The sequence below is a fragment of the Suricata suricatta genome, chromosome 7 (genome assembly GCF_006229205.1).
Source record: "Suricata suricatta isolate VVHF042 chromosome 7, meerkat_22Aug2017_6uvM2_HiC, whole genome shotgun sequence".
NCBI classification, from domain to species: Eukaryota; Metazoa; Chordata; class Mammalia; order Carnivora; family Herpestidae; genus Suricata; species Suricata suricatta.
This window is the reverse complement of record NC_043706.1, coordinates 138,528,362-138,546,115: the sequence shown is the minus strand read 5'-3', so window position 1 is coordinate 138,546,115 and position 17,754 is coordinate 138,528,362. Positions and strand designations below refer to the sequence as shown.

The window sequence follows — 17,754 nt, the reverse complement described above, 5'->3', positions numbered from 1 at the left end:
CCAGGAGTCTGTTTGCTTTTTTAAACAACTTCATGAGATACAACGCATACCATAAAGCGCACCCATTCTGGTGTACGACTCAGTGGCCTCTAATGTATTCAGAGTTGTGCAATCACCACCACTATCTACTCATAGAACATTTTGTCACCTCAAAAAGTAAACCCGAAATACCCATACTCCTAGGCTGTCACTCCCCTCCCACTCCTCTCCAGCTCTCGACAACTACGAGTCTACTTTCTGTCCCTACAGATTTGCCTATTCTGGGGATCTCCTATAAGCAGAACCAGACACTATGTGGCCTGTGACCAGTTTCTTTCGCTTGGTGTAATATTTTTGAAGTTCACCCATGGTGTAGCATGTATCAGTAATTCATTCTTTTTTGTGACTGAATAATATTTCATGGTGCAGAGACACGGCAGTTTGTTTATCCATGCGTTGGTTGATGGACATCAGGGCCCTTTCCATCTTTTAGCTCTTAGGAACAGTGTTGCTATGAACATTCACGTACAGATTTTGAGTGGACTTAGAGTTTCATTTCTTTGGAGCCCATACCTAGGGCTGGAATTTTGGGGTCATATGGTAACTCTGTTTAACATCTGGGGAACTAGGAGTGCCTGTGGGGCTCAGTTGGTTAAGCAGTCGACTCTTGATCTCAGCTCAGGTCATGATCTCAAGGGTTCATGAGTTCGAACCCCACGTCGGGCTCTGTGCTGTCAGCATGAGACCTGCTTGGGATTTCTCTCTCTCCTTCTCTGCTCCTCTCTCTCTCAAAATAAATAAATAAACTTTAAAAATATATTTGAAAAAAGAAATCTGGGGAACTTGAGCTGGGTGTTTCCCTTCACTGCCTAAAAATCTTCTCCGAGGCCAAGGAAGCAATGATGCTTTGCATAGATGTCTCAGACTTTCAAATCCAAGTCCCTGTGCTAGTCAGGCCTGTCTGAAAATGAACTGATACAGGAGAATTTATGCTGAGATGCCACAGGAAAGGAACGGAGAAGGGGCTCTCAGAAGGGCTGCTGGTTCAACTCATGTAGCGGTGGTCACATGGGGTTTTACAGCAGGCGACCAGGGCGCTGTCGTTTTGGACCTGATGGACCTCTGTGCAGCTCTCAGAACAGTAAAAACGGTTTGCTGGGTGTGTTCAGCCCTGCGTTCCTTTTTCTTCTTATAGTTCTTTTTCTTGCTTGCTTGCTTGCCTCTTTCTCTTTCTTATTTTTATTTACTTTTATTTTAGGTAGGCTCCACGTCCAACGTGGGGCTTGAACAGATGACCCTGATATTAAAAGCAGCATGCTCTGCTTTCTAAGCCAGCCAGGCTCCCCAGCAGGTGCCTCTTTCGCAACAGTTCTAAGACACTTGGTTCTTTTGGATCCAGGCATTTGTATTTCCAGAGTTCTCCACTCTGCCAGGACTTGCTTTCTTAGAAACCAGGAAGTCCTGTGAAGAATGTTATCTGAAACCAAAAAGCTGTTGCTTTCAGTATTGAATCGATTGTTTTGTTCTTTCGTTGGAGCCAGTATTTATGATCTTTAAGAATTAAATGACTGTTAGCATAAAGCTTAGACCAGGGATTAAAGGAGTGAGTCTCCCAGCAGTAAGCCATTTGCTAACTGTCCATGGTAAGGACCAGTTGAAATGGTACCTTGAGGTTTTGTAAGAATGTATTTTCCCCATATCCCTTGATTATTTAGTTATTCCTTACTCTGTAAGAGGAGTATCAGAGATATAAAGAATATAACTATGAAAAAAGATAACCAATGAATTGTACACATACAAAAATCACTTTAATATTTTGTAGAATTTCAAACTAGTTGTCTTATTTTTCATCCCCAATAGTTTTGTGACGTAGGTTGATGGAAATGATAGAAAGGGAAACTGAGGGACCAAACTAAACAAGTCTTAGAACTTTCCTGAGCCTATACCTTGTCTATAAAATGGGTACATGGATAAATCATAGAGCATTATTAATACCAAGTAATATACAACATACTTAGTAATCTGAAAAATATGGTGAAGTTTGAGCTCTTTTTTTTAAACTAAAATACATTTCTTAAAATAAAATAAAATAATACCCAAGTAGGGTAATGCATTACCTCATTACTGTTCTACCAGGAGTATTTACCAGCATAAAGAAGAAAATTACTATTTTGTATTATCTGTCACTCAGAACATCTTTCTGGAGTGTTAATTGTCCAACCATTTTGAAAAGCCATTTTTTAATATCTAGGAAAGCTGCGGGGGGGGGGGGCGCTGTCCGAATTATGCAGCAATTCCAACTCTGGTGGTCATTAACACCTTGTCTCGGATACAAATAAGAACTGGAAATACCCTAAATGTTCATCGATGTGATAATACATTCATTTTTGGTGTCATCATAGAAAAGAATACTTTTCTGCACTTAAAACAACTAAACTAGATGCATGTCAAAACATAGGAAATCACAAGATTCAAATAATATTTACATACCTCTTTACAACTCAAAAATTATGTATTGTTTGTGAATACAGATACATCCAGTAGAAGAATAGACACAAAGAAGAAAACACATGAATTTCAACCTCAGATTGGGGAAGTAGCTTCAGTATCTATAATACATTATTTCTTAAAAAACAAAAACAAATGACCAGATATCAATGAAGCAAAACATTTTGTATATTTAAAATATTTCAGAAATTGCTGTCCCTGGGTCACTCGGTTGGGGGACCTAGTTTTGATCTCAGCTTAGGTCATGAACCCAGAGTGGTGGGATCAAGTCCAGCTCTGGACTGAATGTGGAGCCTGCTTAGGATTCTCTCTGTCTCTCTCTCTGTCTCTCTCTCTCTGTCTCTCTCCCCCTCTCCCTCACCTTCTCTCCCTTTACTCTCCTTCCCCTGACTGAACTCTCTCTCCTCTCAAAAAAAAAATTTTTTTTCCCCAGAAATTAAACGTTTGATGCCTTTTCATCTAGACTCTAAGCATAGAGATATACTTATCTTACACAAGTTGGCTCCTGTGCCGGGCATGTTTTTGTTGACTTTGCATATTGTAAACATCTTTTGTCACTAAATATACTTTCTCATTGTTTTTCTTCCTGTCCCTCCTCAGTCTCACTGTTACAACTGAATTATTTACTCACAGAAGAATGTTTAGAACAAACAAAATCGCTGGTGCTTCCTCTTAATGTTTTTAATTATTTTCTATTTATTTGTAATACAAAATTATTTCTAATTCACTTTAGATATTTTGGTGTCTGACACTGAAGAAGAAGCTCATAACCTAAAGGCAGAGGTAAAATTAAAGTCTGTTTTAATTAGGGCACAAAGAATCCATGGAGTTTCCTAAGGAATTCCTCAAATTTGGGACTTGGCAATGTGAACTTTAGTTTACTATTACCAAAAACAACAACTAATCAAACAAGTGTCTGGGTTGGAAAGAGAATTCTCCCATCCTCGTGGCCCCAACTCTCACTGGCTGCTGCCCATGACTCCCTTCAGTTTTCCCTGTGTCCCAGGATGCCCTGTGGTTCTGTGTCTCTAGATGCCTACGGTTTGCTTGTGTCCCAGGATGCCCTGCGGTTTGCCTGTGTCCCAGAATGCCCTGTGGTTTGCCTGTGTCCCAGGATGCTCTGTGGGTTCCCTGTGTCCCAGGATGCCCTGTGGCTTTGTGTCCCAGGATGCCCTGTGGTTTACCTGTGTCCCAGGATGCTCTGTGGGTTCCCTGTGTCCCAGAATGCCCTGCAGCTTTGTGTCCCAGGATGCCCTGCGGTTTGCCTGTGTCCCAGGATGCTTTGTGGGTTCCCTGCGTCCCAGGATGCCCTGTGGCTTTGTGTCCCAGGATGCCCTGCGGTTTGCCTGTGTCCCAGGATGCTCTGTGGGTTCCCTGTGTCCCAGGATGCCCTGCAGTCTCCCGCGTCCCTGGTCTCCCTTAGTGTCCCCTGTGTCCTGGGCTGTTGGTCCTTCATCAGACGGTAGCCCAGAGGCCGTGCGAGGCCGTCCGTTCTACTCCTGGAGGCACTCCTGTTGTGGGTTCTCGAGGTGCCCCCGTTAGGACGACAGCCTAAGCCCCCCGCCGGGCGCCAGGGTTTCCACTCCCTAATCTGGAATTGGCAGTGTGTCCCTTTTAAAAGTCTAAACTATTTTCCTCTCTGCTTTTTGTTCTTTTTTCGTGCACAGAAACCATCGCGTAGGTAGAGAAGTACAATGTCAGAGCTGCGGTGCCCTGACGGGCAGCGACATGCTTCGTGGGCCTTTGAATGGGCAGCGCCAGGCCCGGGCAGTGGCTCCTGAGCCACCTCGCCCCCCTCACTCCCAGCCGGGGCTGTGTGGCGTGAATGTAGTTCCAAGGCCCAAGGCCTGGCATCCTGATTTCCTGTGGGTTTTTAACGGGCGATCGGTAGAGGCTGGTCTGTAAAATCAGAGGCTGCCTCGGAGAGAGGAACACAGCATCCGCTGGCAGGGCCGGGAAGAAAGGGTGCCCGGAGCCGTGTCCCCACCCCCTGTGAGAGGCCCAGCCTCTCTCAGTGGCCAGTGCTTCATCTGTAAATGAGTGGTTCGAGTATTGACCCCTCCAGGTCATTTCATCTCTTTTATCGGGGTTTAATAGATGAAGGTATAGTATGGATTAATGAAACAGGAAGGGTCTGTCAGTAAATGCCTTGGATACAACGGATTGAATATTTGAAAAGAGACTCATTTAGCCTTTCACAGATTATCGGAGCCAAAACTAAGTGTCAGGTCAAATAGTTAAAAATAAAATTAATTATGGAAAAAAACAGTGACATGTGGTTTCTGCAGTTTGAAAAGTGAGAGTAGAAGGAAAAAGGAAAAGCTTCCGAAGTTTAAACTCTGTGAGAGAAATCACTGTTCTTCACAATAATTTAAAGCTCCAATGAGCTAAAAATAAAAGCAAACTGGAAAAATTGGTCATTCTAACTGGAATTGGGAGATGTTATTCTATTTAGGACATGAAAATCCCTTGAAAATCAATATGCAAGAGATAAATGGGCAATAGATTAAAAGGCAAGTCATGAAAAAAAAGCCATAGTTTAATAAGTGTTAAAAATACCCAGCTTTACTTGTTATCCCAAAAATTAAAGCAATGAGACCCACTTAAATTTTTTTTAATGTTTTTATTTATTATTGAGACAGAGAGAAACAGACCATGAGTGGGAGAGGGGCAGAGAGAGGGAGACACGGAACCTGAAACAGGCTCCTGGCTCTGAGCTGTCAGCACAGAGCCAGAGGGGGGCTTGAACCCACGAACCATGAGGTCATGACCTGAGCCGAAGTTGGGGGCTTAACCAACTGAGTGACCCAGGTGCCCCTATGAGACCCACTTTCAATGTATGAAGAGTGAGTCTGGTTTTTGTTGTTTTTAGAGGAGAATCTGTATTGTTGACAGACATGTGATGAAATGGGCATTTTTGTATTTTGCTGCTAAGAACATAAATAGCTAACTAGAAACCTTTTGGAGAATGATTTGGCAATATTTGCCAGATATCTTACACTATTTATTCCTTGAACCCAGAGATCCTATTTATTCTAAAGAGCTGACTCAATTCAGAAGGAAAGTTGTGCCCCCAAATTACTAACCATTGCTTTACTTTTACAAAGGCAAAAAGAAGTCTGAACATACAACCATGAGGCAGTAAAGTAATAATCATGATATGCCCTGTGTAAGTCTAGATGAGTCCTCCTGTCATATATGGACACATTGAAAATGATCTCACTAAAAGCTTAAGAAAAGGGCATATAAAATTGATTTAATCTAAGAGTTCAACGTATTTAAAAAAAAAAAAAAAGGCATTTGCCTTTTTTTGCCAGGTTCTACCTAACAAAAAAAAAAGGGAAAAAAAAGCCTGTGCATTCACCAATGACTGGAAGAAAATAAGCCAAAATGTTAGTGACAGTTTAAGGTGCTAAAATTTCTACAGTTTAGAAATTTACAAATTTTATATAATGAATGTGAATTACTGTTATGGGGGAGAATTATCTTTAAAACTACCTGTGACTATGGCTAAGTGACTTACATAGGGAGTTTAATTTCCTTTAGTTTTATGAGATTTGTATTTTAATAGAAGAATTTTTGTTAAAAAAATAAATAAATAAAACCAGTCCGCTCTGGTCCCCAACCAACATCTGAGCTCCCCTACTGGGGTTTAAGTAGGCAACCGGCTTTCACTTTTAGTTATTTTCATGTCAGTTTGATATATTGCCTCATGCAATGTTAGCATTTGTAGAAGAGAAGGCGATGCCTGTAACACGTGATGTGAAGGCTCAGGGAGCAGTCGCGGGGGGTTCTCTGCATGGCTTTTGCAAGGAGAATAAATTGTTGGGTCATGCTGCCCTGTGCTTAGTGTAATGGGAAAGAAACCTAGGACTTAATCAGTTCATGCTTTCGCTTTTGCACTTTGCTTTTGATGATTCAGAGTTATTGGTATAAAGATTAAATTATAGTAGGTCATCTACAGATTCTGATTGAATCACCATTTATCGAGCATCTATCTATTCTCTAAGAAGTGAAAGGAGTGGAGGTTTTTCCTGGGGCTGGAAATATTACTCAGTAAGTGCTTTAGTTTACTGGGCGTAGTGCTGACCCACATAAAACACAGAGAGGGGCTCTGTAGTGATCCCCTGTGCTTGCCTTCAGAAGCCCAATGCGGTGGTATAAAGTTATAACAAGAAATACGAATCGATGAATTTTTAACTGAACATATGAATGAGTGACTTTGTGGGCAACCTAATGCATGAATAAAGTTATCAATGGATTAATGAATGTTTGCACAGATCCAAGAATATCTGTCCTGGATTCTACTGAACAGAAGTTGAAAACATTCCTGTTCTCCCCAAGCATTCTCTGTTCCTGAGCTGTGTGACAAAAGGGAGGAAAGAAAGGGAGAGAGAAGAGGGCCTGCTTCATGTTTTATCACTGCTGTTATTAATGAAACTTTTCGAGGAATAGCTAGTCTGTAATGACCCTGAAAGCACTGTGCTTGTCTGAGTACTTCAATATTCTGTGGTCATATTTCAGACCTATTTAGAAACAAGGGTACTGTAAGTCAACTTATTTTGGGCCCTCACAGCCAGCAATTCTGTCTTCAATAAATGATTCATGTCAGGAAAGCATTTAAGTGCCTTTGTTTTCTCATAAGTTCCTCTTCAGTCCATTATGCATGAATCAAGTCAGGGAAATTGCTTGGGTTCCTTGGCATCCCTTTATGAAAATCAAAGAAATGGAAGATTTAAAATCCAGCCTTATCGATTTCCCCCCTTCCACGTACTTCTTACTAGAAAAGAAGAGTTGGCCACAACAGGGCCTCCAAGAACTCAAGGGTCAAGGGCGCTTACCCGACAGTGAGGAGGACATAGGGGAACCTGCCAGAGAGAAGAGCCCACTTACTGGCGTCTGAGACACAGAAGAAAAAGGCCACTTGCTTATTTTGCCCAATGTTTTTGCCCCTGAGCAGACCCTCACAGAACCTACCTACCCTGAAATAAGCCCCATTGGTCCTGACAGAACAAGTGGAGGCTCCCTCCAAGCTCAACCACCTGGTAGGGAGCCCAGGGTATTCATGTCGGAGCAGTTCCTATGAATCAGAAGTACTGTGGTTGACAGCATGTAGATAAGTGTCCCCATTTCCCGTTTTCTGAGCCACAAATTTGGGCTTGACAGAGCGCTTGCACATCCCTTACCTCATTATTTAGCCATGTGGCCAAGTTGATGTAGACACACAGAGGGTTCAAGAGTCAAACCCAGACCCGAGTCAATACTGGTGGTTCCCTTTCTGTACTTACGTCGTTGACCGCTGGTAGAGTCAGGGTTTCTAAGTTCCCAAAGAGGATTCTAGTCCGGTTGATCTAGGCCAGTGCAAGGTAAGTTCCCAGTGTGTCACCTCCTGGCGCCCCTGGAAGCCGCACCAGGCTAGCCCCCAGTACCTACACCTGTTAGCCAGGCGTCCCATGTCTGTGTGGTTTTGTTACTTAGCCTTCAAGCTTCGGTTCCCTATCACTTCACATCTTCTCAGTTTTATCACTTCATCTCTTATGCTCGGGACTCCCCCAGGACTGGCGGTTTGGCCGTTTGTCTGAGGCTGGTGACCTCTGTTGGTTACAGGCTGTGTTCACTTGGCTACAGACAGCGTTCTGTGCATAATGGTGAAGAGTCAGGACTCCTAATGGAGCTGTTGACTCAGACTAGGTGGGCTGGGTCAGAATAAGTGAAGAGATTTGTGCGATCTTATCAACTTTACTAGAAAAACCACGCCAGAGAGTGTGCTTGGCTATCTCTGGTGATTCAGTATAGTGTCCTCATGGGTTCCTGGCCTGGCCATTCCCAGACCACGTTGGCTGTCTGGCCAAACTAAAGCCTGCTGAAAGGTTAGAGCTCCTAACTACTGAAAAGATTAGAGTTGTACCCCTCCTGCAATAGGTATTACGAATGAAAATATTAAATTATAAAATAAATATAAAGAGATTTCTGATGAAATTTTACATTTTGCCATAAGTCTTAATTTAATTTAATTTTTTAAGTAGGCTTCATGCCCAGTGCAGAACGCAGGGCTTGAACTCACAACCTTGAGATCAAGACCTGAGCTGAGATCAAGAGTCAGATGCTTAACTGACTGAGCCACCCAGGCACCCTGCCATAAGTCTTAATTTTAAAGGCTTATTATTATTATTATTATTATTAATCTATTTTGAAACCTTAAAGGTCAGATTTAAAAAAAAAAAAAATTAGGCTCCATGATTTGCTGGTGGCGTAAGCACAGGTCTGTCCACACCAGTAAGGTGGCCCCAACCTCACCCTGCTCAGAAGTCAGACCCTGCAAATCGCTTCCTGGTGGACGCAGGCGCACCCTTTATCTGCTTGCTCTTTCCTCCATATTGCCAGAACTGCGGCTTTAGCTTCTTATTGCAAGGCCCCAGGGAAATACTGTGGTGTTCGAAGGTCACCAAGATGACCACGGTCTTGATCTTGTCGATACTGGTTTTTATTTCTTTTCCACAGTGTGAAAGCAAGGTGCGTATCGTCCGTCCAACTTACTCCTTCCGTGCGGTTTATGTAGATAACTCACTGGTATCGCCCATCGTTTTAGAGGAAGCTTCAGAACCAATGATTTCTAACCATCTTGCTTGAGGAGAGGAATGAGGACCAAATCCTTTCATTAAAACTTTTGAGTGGACTTTGGGGGTCTTACAAGTCACTTCCCCTTAGGATCATCCTGGAGGTAGGGATCAGAAAAAACTAATGTCCAGACAAGGAATCTTACTAAAGCAAACGGAAGAAACGGATTAGGAGAACCGCAGAGTGGAAAGGCTAGTAAGAAAGGATGGTGGACGGTTTGGGGTCATGGGCAAAGCAGCTGAGGGAGAAGGACCCGGGCCACCGGTACCAAGGAGCTACCTCATGCAGGCGTGAGCTGGACGCTTTCTTTCCTGGAAGGAGGGGATTATTACCTCCATTACACAGACGCAGAAATTGAGGCTGAGATGGCAAGGCCAAGGTCACACATTTAGGAAATGGGGATTTAAACCCAGCGGCTGTCGGCAGAAGCTTCTCCATGGCTGGTTTGGCCACGCGGTTTGGTCACGGCCCATGTGGGAAGGAGAGAGGTAGGCACCGGAAGACTGCAGTCCTGACCACGTTGCCTTGGTGACGGTGAGACTAGAGTAGGAGGCGGTTTATACACCGAATAAAGCTCTTTTTTTGTTTTTGGTGCCAGCTGGTGCTGTACGGGCCTCATGCCTGCCTCAGCAGGCCCAGGGCTGGGCCTAGGCCGTTTCCCCACTTGGAGAGACTGAGGGGCTCACCGCCTCCACGTATTTCCACCGTCACAGGTAAATTACTGAACCGACGGCCACCGATCTGCCGCAACAACAGGGGTGACGGAGAACCAACAATTTGCATTCAACATTCGTCTTGCTTCCGTTCTATATTTGAAAAAGCTTCATTATAATTGGACTATTCTTACTTAAAGCAGAAATGTCCATGGGTCCCGATTGGGAAGATGAGTTATCCCCATTTCATTTCAGTTTTTGGTTTCATGATCCTGGATCTTGGGGAAACTGCCAGAGATGGAACATGACTTCACAACGTATTTTCCACAGAGTACCTAGTAAAATAGGTCACACAATCTTGGTTGTGGGAAAGGCGACCCACCAGCGAGCTACTCAGACTGCATAGATGCTGTGAGGTGGGGGCCCCCCACACCCTGTGACCATGGGAGAGCCGGATTGGGGTTTAGAAATGGCAGACATTGTTCTGAGAGGAGGGTGTGACTGAGGGCTGGGCAGGACAGGGCAGTAACTCAAAACTCTTAATCTCCTCAATGTCAGAAATGGGACTGTGAATTGAAATATGGAATGGAGCTATGAAGGCCCAAGTTCATGTGCAGTCCAGCTCCCTCAGGTTTCCTGTGTCAAAGCCACATAATATCAACCAGGGCATGAATTTGGGTTTTAAACAGTCATGCTTTGACCTTTGCATTGTCTAACTGCTTAGTCTAACTAACCCCCAGTTTCCTCATCTATAAAATGGGAGTAATAATACCTTCCATGGCGGGCTCTGGTGATGGCAACTGAGACAATGTGCGTGAGGCATTTAGTGTGCTGATCCTTACTGCACCGGTGCCTCCGCAGAAAATCTCATGTTTAACTCTGGACATTTTAATCTCGTAGTCGTTACTACTACCAAAGGCCTTAGAGAATATCTAATTGAATTTCCTATTATCTTTGTTCTTTTCTCATAAAAAGATACCTAGGGTCTCCCGTCGGTGTTTATCTCTGACTCTTGGTTTCCTTGGACTGGACAGAAAACCTCTTCAGAATGGGTTTTTCTCTTAGAAGCTACCCAGAATCGACTATTAAATATAAACTAAGAAGCCTCAGTTTTCTATAGACTTTCATTTTTATCATCCTAAAATTAGACTTTGGAGAAAGTCTCGGATTATTTATCAGAGGACGTCACGAAAACCTGGAGTATGATTTATGACTTCTTCGGAGCTTGGTGTGTTTTAATGGACATCGTGTACGGTCCAGGGATATTGGGCAGAGGACCAGTCCATAAAATTTTAACATAAGCTAATTTTAATAGGCTTCTGCAAAACCATTCAGTGGGGATCATTTTTTAATTGAGGAATATTTTAGTTAGAGATGGTCCCAGAGACAGTTAAATTCAGTCTAGAACACTTTCTCTCCTGTTTTATTTTGGGCCTTGGGCCAGTCTAACTCGCAGGAATCCAAAAACTAAATTTATCTCTGTTTGTCAGGACTAAGCAGTGAGTGGTGGCCTCAGGCGTCTACAAGGTAGTTGGTGCCCTGTAGGAGATTTCTGCTAAATTCATTCAACCTCTCGGAGAACACAGAACCTGAATGTCCCACGAGCAGAAACCCCTCACTCACTTCCCCGTGGGACCACATCCACATCCCTTTCCTCCAGGGCCGCCACTGGCCCCGGGTATCCTGTGTGCCTACCAACCAAAAATACTGGTCCAGAGACAACTTCACCAGCTAGCTGCATGTTAGTCCACGTTACTCTCCACCAACCCTCAAGTTTTCTTTCCATCTCGCCGACCATACCCCTTGAGAGCCCTCTGTACATGGGAGCTGAGGAAGAGAGAAGGATCCCCTTATTCACCACTGAGGGGACCCTATGGAAGTAACAGAAAAGCCTGCTTTGTGAGGACGTATTTCCCTTGTAGAATCAGAGACTGTTCAATCTGTAAACGATCTTGGAGCTCACCTACTCAGTGTCTTCCTGAAGAAAAGGTGCTAAAGCCACGCCCAGACTCCAGGTTGGCTGATGTGTCTAAGTGTGTGGGGGGGGGTGTGTTGTTACACACAGATAGTGTTAGTGTTTTCATAGGCTTTCTTCCAGTATATATATGATTTGGGGTCCTTTAGCTCTTAATACATTGAAATGTATCCATTTCACCATAAACATGTTTTAGTGACAATTCTTTAATTGTGTGGGTTTCCCATAATTCACTTAATTGTTTCTCATGTGGAAATGTAAGCACTTCTAATTTTAGGTGCTTATAAATAATGCTTGCTCAATATCTTCATGCAGAGAGAATATCCTAAAAGTTAATTTTATCCTCGAGAGTGTTTTCCAGAAGTTGGGTTACTAGACTGCGCAGTATGAAGGTGTTTCAGGTCTTTCTACGCGAGTCACGTTGCTTTGTCAAAACACTGAGTGACTGTTCTCACAGGAAGGCTGTGAGTCCCACTTCACTTCATCTCTTTCTGAATGTATTATTATTTTAGTTTGGAATGTAAAAAATAAAATAGATTTTGTTTGTTTAGTATTTGCATTTCTTGTATCTCCTTTCTGCTTTGTGACCTGGTGTTTGGAGTTCAAAGAGCCTAAATAAGGGGTTGTTTTGATTTCAGTGATGATACTAAATTGGTCATGGGTATTATTTTAGCAATTCCACTTGGACTGATTTCTTTGGAAGAACGTTTTGCTCCTCAAACCCTGCCCTGGTTCAGTGCTGTAATGTAAGTGTAACAAACCAAACCCTGAGAAACAAGCAGTGAAGGACTTAACCCCATTTCAGGCTCAGTCTCTCTTCCTGCAGGTGCCTGAGGTCTGTCCTTATTTAATGGTTTAGAGCATTGACGAAGGCTAAGGCCAAGGCTCTTTTTTTTGTCGCCTATTCGAATGCTTTACGTTGAAGCCCTCTGTGTGCATTTCCAGGAGGATGCAATTTGAATTCCCTCCTGGGGACGTTCCGAGCTTTCTTTATTTGCTTATGTTTCCACTGACTAAGGCTGGGCGGCATATGGCGCCATCTGCTTGACCAAGCGTAACTGGCTCAGGAGCCCTGCAGAGGCCTGCGTGGCTTCTGCGGTGTGCGTGACTTCTGGGGTGTGCGTGGCTTGGCTGCTGGGGTGTGCATGGCTTCTGGGGTGCACGTGGCTGCTGGGGTGTGCGTCGCTGCTGGGGTGCGCAGGGCTGCTGGGGTGCACGTGGCTGCTGGGGTGTGCACAGCTTTAGGGTGCGTTTTGACTGCTGGGGTGCGCAAGGCTTCTAGGGTGTGCTTGGGTGACGGGGTGCGTTCAGCTGTTGGGGTGCGTGCAGCCTTAGGGTGCATTTTGACTGCTGGCATGCACACGGCTGCTGGGGTGCATGGCTTCTAGGGTGCATTTTGGCTGTTGGGGTGTGCTGGGCTGCGGGGTACCTTGGCTGCCTGGGCGCGCGGCTGCTCCTACGTGTCTGCTCACCCCCTTGGGAAAACCCCGCGTGGGAAACTGTCCCTGAAAGCGCACCCTGATCGTACTGCCCCTCACTCTGGGGTCCGCTTCTCCAGCTCCACACCCGGGATGATTATTCCCCAGGGAAGAAAGTGAGCTCTTGTGAACGCATCGTTTCCCATTTCTGAGTCACGGGCGGGCAAGTAGAGGTTAGAATGAAAACGAACGGGGGAGGAAATGTTTTCACACGCTCGGAGGTAAATTAAAGAAAATGTCAGGCTCTAGATACGTAGTGAGAAGGAAAACTTAGTTGATTTATATCTCGCTGCTTTCCCAGAAATGCCAAAGTAATATTTCTTAGCTGCTCCCCTTTGCCTCTTTGTTTTCTTGCAACAGGAAAAAACAAAAGTCTCCCACTCTGGGTGCTGCCTGTGTTTCAGGCATTCTGGAAAATGTTTCAAATGCATTATTGTCCTTGGGCCTCACGGCATCCCCGTGTTGGAGGTACTGCTCGGATTTCACAGACCCGGGAGGGACATTCATAGCTGCCAGGCGGCTGAGCCTGGGTTTCTAGCGAGAGCGGCCGGACTGAAACGTCCACTAACCTTTCCGGTTCTCTAACGGGGTGCCGGCGGGGGTCCCTCCAGGCAGTGGTGCTGGGAAGCAGGGTGGCGGCGGCCTCCTCATTGTCTGCTGCCCAGAGCCTGGATTCTCACCTTTGCGCCCACCTGACAGGGGTGCCCTTCTTATCAAGTCTGCAGAGGTGCCCCTGTTCTCCGTGAACCGCCGCGCGTCTCCCCTTGTGCCTCTCACGGCCTCCATCATCTGACCTCTCAACAGGAGAAAAAAGAAACCGCCAGAATTCTGCCACCCAAAATTAGCCACTATTAATAGATAGCCAGGAATATAGAAATAGATGGAGATGTGAATGATATAAATACACACATTATTATTTTACAAATCAGAATCATCGTTCTTTGTTAGTACTTTTCACTCAGTATATTCTCAGAGTCTTCAAAGGTCTGTCCCCGCTGGTTTAATGCCTCTGTTACACAGTTCATGGTCGCTCAGCGTCCCCTGTGTGTGAGCCCTCGGTCTCTCCCATCTTTGTCTGAACGACTTTACATCCCGGCGGTACTTAAGGAAATTCCTTGCATTGAATAAGAAGCCGCCTCCGTCATTCATGACAGTTTTTTCCAACAGCTGTGAACCAATTTAACATAGACTCATGGGCAACAATGTTCCCTCAAAGACTGGCAGAGACTTTGTCAAATGAGTAGTTAAATTCAAAATCAGTGGCTGGGAAATGAAGGTGATTTGGGGTAAATGATTCTCCTTGGACCTATTACAATTCCTAGTGACAGGAGCTTCCTATCTGTTGAAAATGCTGGTTCAGGAGTTTTCAGGTGATGGGTCAGACTCTACCTTCAGAAAAAAATCAAATAATACATATAGATTGGGTTTTCTGACATTTTTCCTGTTCTCTACGATTTCTCTTTAAAATGTCTTTATGTTTCAGGGGCACCTGGAGTGGGGGGAGGGGCTCAGTCAGTTAAGCCGATGACTCTAGATTTCGGCTCAGGTCATGATCTCACAGTTCTTGAGATGGAGCCCCAAGTCAGGCTCTGCACTGAGCGTGGAGCCTGCTTGGAATTCTCTCTCTCTCTCTCTCTCTCTCTCTCTCTCTCTCTCTCTCTCTGCTCTTCCCCTTCCTGCACTCACATTCTATCTCTCAAAATAAATAAATAGAACTTTTAAAAAAATGTTTTCTTGTTCCAGCAATGCCTCCTACGTGTCACCTTTGTTCACTGGGTTGTGACTGGTCTGGGCTCCAGTATCCGGCTTGTGCATACGGCCCCAGTCATGTCACCTCTGTCCTCTGTCCCCTCCTCAAAGATGATGTGTGCCGGATTTCCCCGTGGGACCACGGTGGAAAGGGATCGGCCTGAACGCTGTGCCTCTGGAGCCCGGAGTCAGCTCGGGGGCCTGTGGGCGAGTGCCGAACTGGGGTGGGGGGCCACAGGGCCAGGTCAAGGCCTCTTCAGAGCTCCCGCGTTGCTGTCCGCTTCTCTTCCCTGTGCGAGAATCCCCACCAGACCACGGGCAGCATCTGTTTGGGGCTTTCAGGCACCTAGTTTCTTCCTCCTTGCCCTTGATGATAAGAAATCTCTTTGCTCACAGAAATACGACAGGGAAATGGCGGCATGCTTATTTGTCAATTTGCAAACTCCGTAAGTTACTTGTCCTGATAGTGTGTGAGATGCAATGCTTTGTCACTTCCTTGCTTCATATAAGCTGCTGAAGTGAATGTGCTAGAAAGTTTCTTCCCCTAACATTCTAGGAAGTCACACATCTGGAAGGGAAGGAGGTAAAGTATAGTTAACAGATTTCTGCTCTACCTGCTTCCATCACCGGTCAGGTCTTCATACTGTCTCTCCTCAGTATGGTGCTGCATTGACTGATGACCACATTCAAGAGAAAGCTCTTCTGTATTCAGTACGGTGGCCCCCAAACTTCCATCTGGAATAAGCTTAAGACACACAACACATAGTCACCCAACAGAGAGCTCCTTAAATAATTTATCCTTGTGTCTCTTTTGCTTGCTAATCAGCTCTCAGATTAAGTCAGTCAGATTGTTTCACAAACTCAGGGCACCTGCCAGTCTTGTTCTTCGGGTAATACCTTGGCAGTCTTGTATTTTGCTCTTGCCTATAAAATTAAGAATGGGTGTAGGTTACAAAAAAGAAAAGCAGTAGTCTCCTTGGAATTCTGATCCCCTTTTACAGATAGAGAAACTGAGGTTCAGAAGGGTTATTTTACCTGAAGGTACATGACCAGTAAGAGGTCTAGCAGAGGTTCAAACCCAGACAGTTGAACCCAGGCCCCCACTCGGCCACCACACTAGTCGAGGAAGGCAATTTGAGGAAGTGTGTGCAAACCCAGACCAACCAAGGCCCGCCCGCCTGTGATGCCCCCCTCAGCATACTAGTATTGCATAGACTCCTGCTTCGTGTGGTGCTAGCGGAGGTCTTACTCGAGGGGATGGTGGTCCCTGGTCTTTTACAAGAAAATAAAATCTTGCGTGTTCTTTGGAATGCCCTACGACTGACTGGAAACTGAGGAAGGCAGTATTTAATTCCCTGCATTTCCAATGTCCGTTGACTTCCTTTTCTTAGTGTTTGCAGAATACTTCACAAATACGAAATCCCAGAAACCTAGTGAAGAATCATACTTCTTTCGGCCAGATTGTCTGGAAGCTTTTAGTGGCTAGGGACAGTGAATAAAGCACATGAATATTCAACATCATCCTATAACCGTTGCCAAACTGTAAACCAACGCACATCACTTCTCTTTATGTGGCTTCTAGAAGTCAAGTGCATGAAGAGTAGGCTGCCAGCTTAATGCCTCCTCAGTAGACAGAGGCTGAGTGCCTTGGAACCAAGTGTGTCTTAAGGAGTTTGACAACCTGGAGATGTCTGTGGGAGCCGCCACCTGGGGCAGGTCAGATGCGGAGTGCATCGGTCAGTCCCCACAAACCCCAGCTTTGTGCCAAGGAGCAGAGCTTCTGGGAGACTGGGGTGTCTCCGCTGACTCCAGAGCAATCAGGCCCAAGGTTACTTTCCATTCCCCCCTCCCCCACCAGAAACATATGGAAACCATGCTGGAGTACCGTGCACCTTCCAGATCATCTAAGCAAGTGTCAGTGTTCTGGAGGAACACACTTTATGTCTGTCCTCCTGCCCAACACCATCCTCAAACCCGGTCTGGGTGACCAGAAGCAAGTCCCATTCCCCACTCTGAGCACAGCTTGTGATTATGAACTTCACTGAAGGCTGCGCTGGGTTTTGCCTTTGGGGGTCATCTCTGAGCTGTTCTCCAAGAGAACCTCCCTCCCAGCTCCCACCCCAGGAGCAAAGCAGCCCAGGCAGGTGCACAAGAAAGAATTTGGAGGTAAGACAGAGCCTATGATTAGTTATGGGCTGTGACCGCCTTAGGCAAATCACCCAACCTGTGAGTCATCTCAGTTTCTTATTCTGAAGAATGGGATAATAATACTCTTCTCAGTAGATTCACGTGAGGCTTACAATGATATAACAGAGGTGTAACTGTTACGTAGAATTTTTGGTGTTATTGATAAAGACTGTAATGAAGTCTATCTAGGGTCTCTCAACTATTACCGTTGGAGGGTTTATCCTAGGTTTGGGTTCTTTCTAGAGAAGCTTGCAGTGAGGCGCTGCTTCTAGAAGAACCAGGCTGCTGTGCGGGGCTGCCTCGGCTGCCTTTCTTTCTCCATCAGAGTATTTGAACCTCCTGCCTTCACTCTTGTCATCACAGGCTCCGTTTACCATGCTGTAAAGTCATATCATCATTCCATTTTGGGGTTGGAGACTGATGACCAGGCCGTGCGTCTGGCTGCTATCTGAGTTTCTTTCTGATTTTAGAACGTGTGGGGGGGGGGGCTGGGGGGGCTCTCTTGCCTTCAGACTTGTTCATTTGCATTTACTGGTATCTCAGAGCTCACCCCTTGTCTATCTTCATTAAATCATCCTACCCCTTTTTTTTTTTTTTTAAGCTAAGG

General features: G+C 45.1%; 1 protein-coding gene and 1 long non-coding RNA gene across 4 annotated transcripts in view; one reads left to right on the top strand and one right to left on the bottom strand.

The window, feature by feature from the left end:
* Positions 1-17,754, top strand: part of AGPAT4 (1-acylglycerol-3-phosphate O-acyltransferase 4) — a 125,370-nt gene that overhangs the window by 18,347 nt on the left and 89,269 nt on the right. The window lies entirely within an intron of this gene.
* The window catches only part of LOC115295958, a 38,062-nt gene continuing 27,421 nt past the window's right edge, over positions 7,114-17,754 (bottom strand). Inside the window, exons 3-4 of one of the 2 annotated variants that reach the window (XR_003910649.1) lie at positions 15,575-15,705; positions 7,114-7,194 (exon numbers count right to left, since the gene is read on the bottom strand). This is a non-coding gene — a long non-coding RNA (uncharacterized LOC115295958). Of the gene's footprint in view, positions 7,195-15,574; positions 15,706-15,746; positions 15,885-17,754 lie in introns of those variants that run through there. The other variant, XR_003910647.1, reaches the window with a different exon arrangement.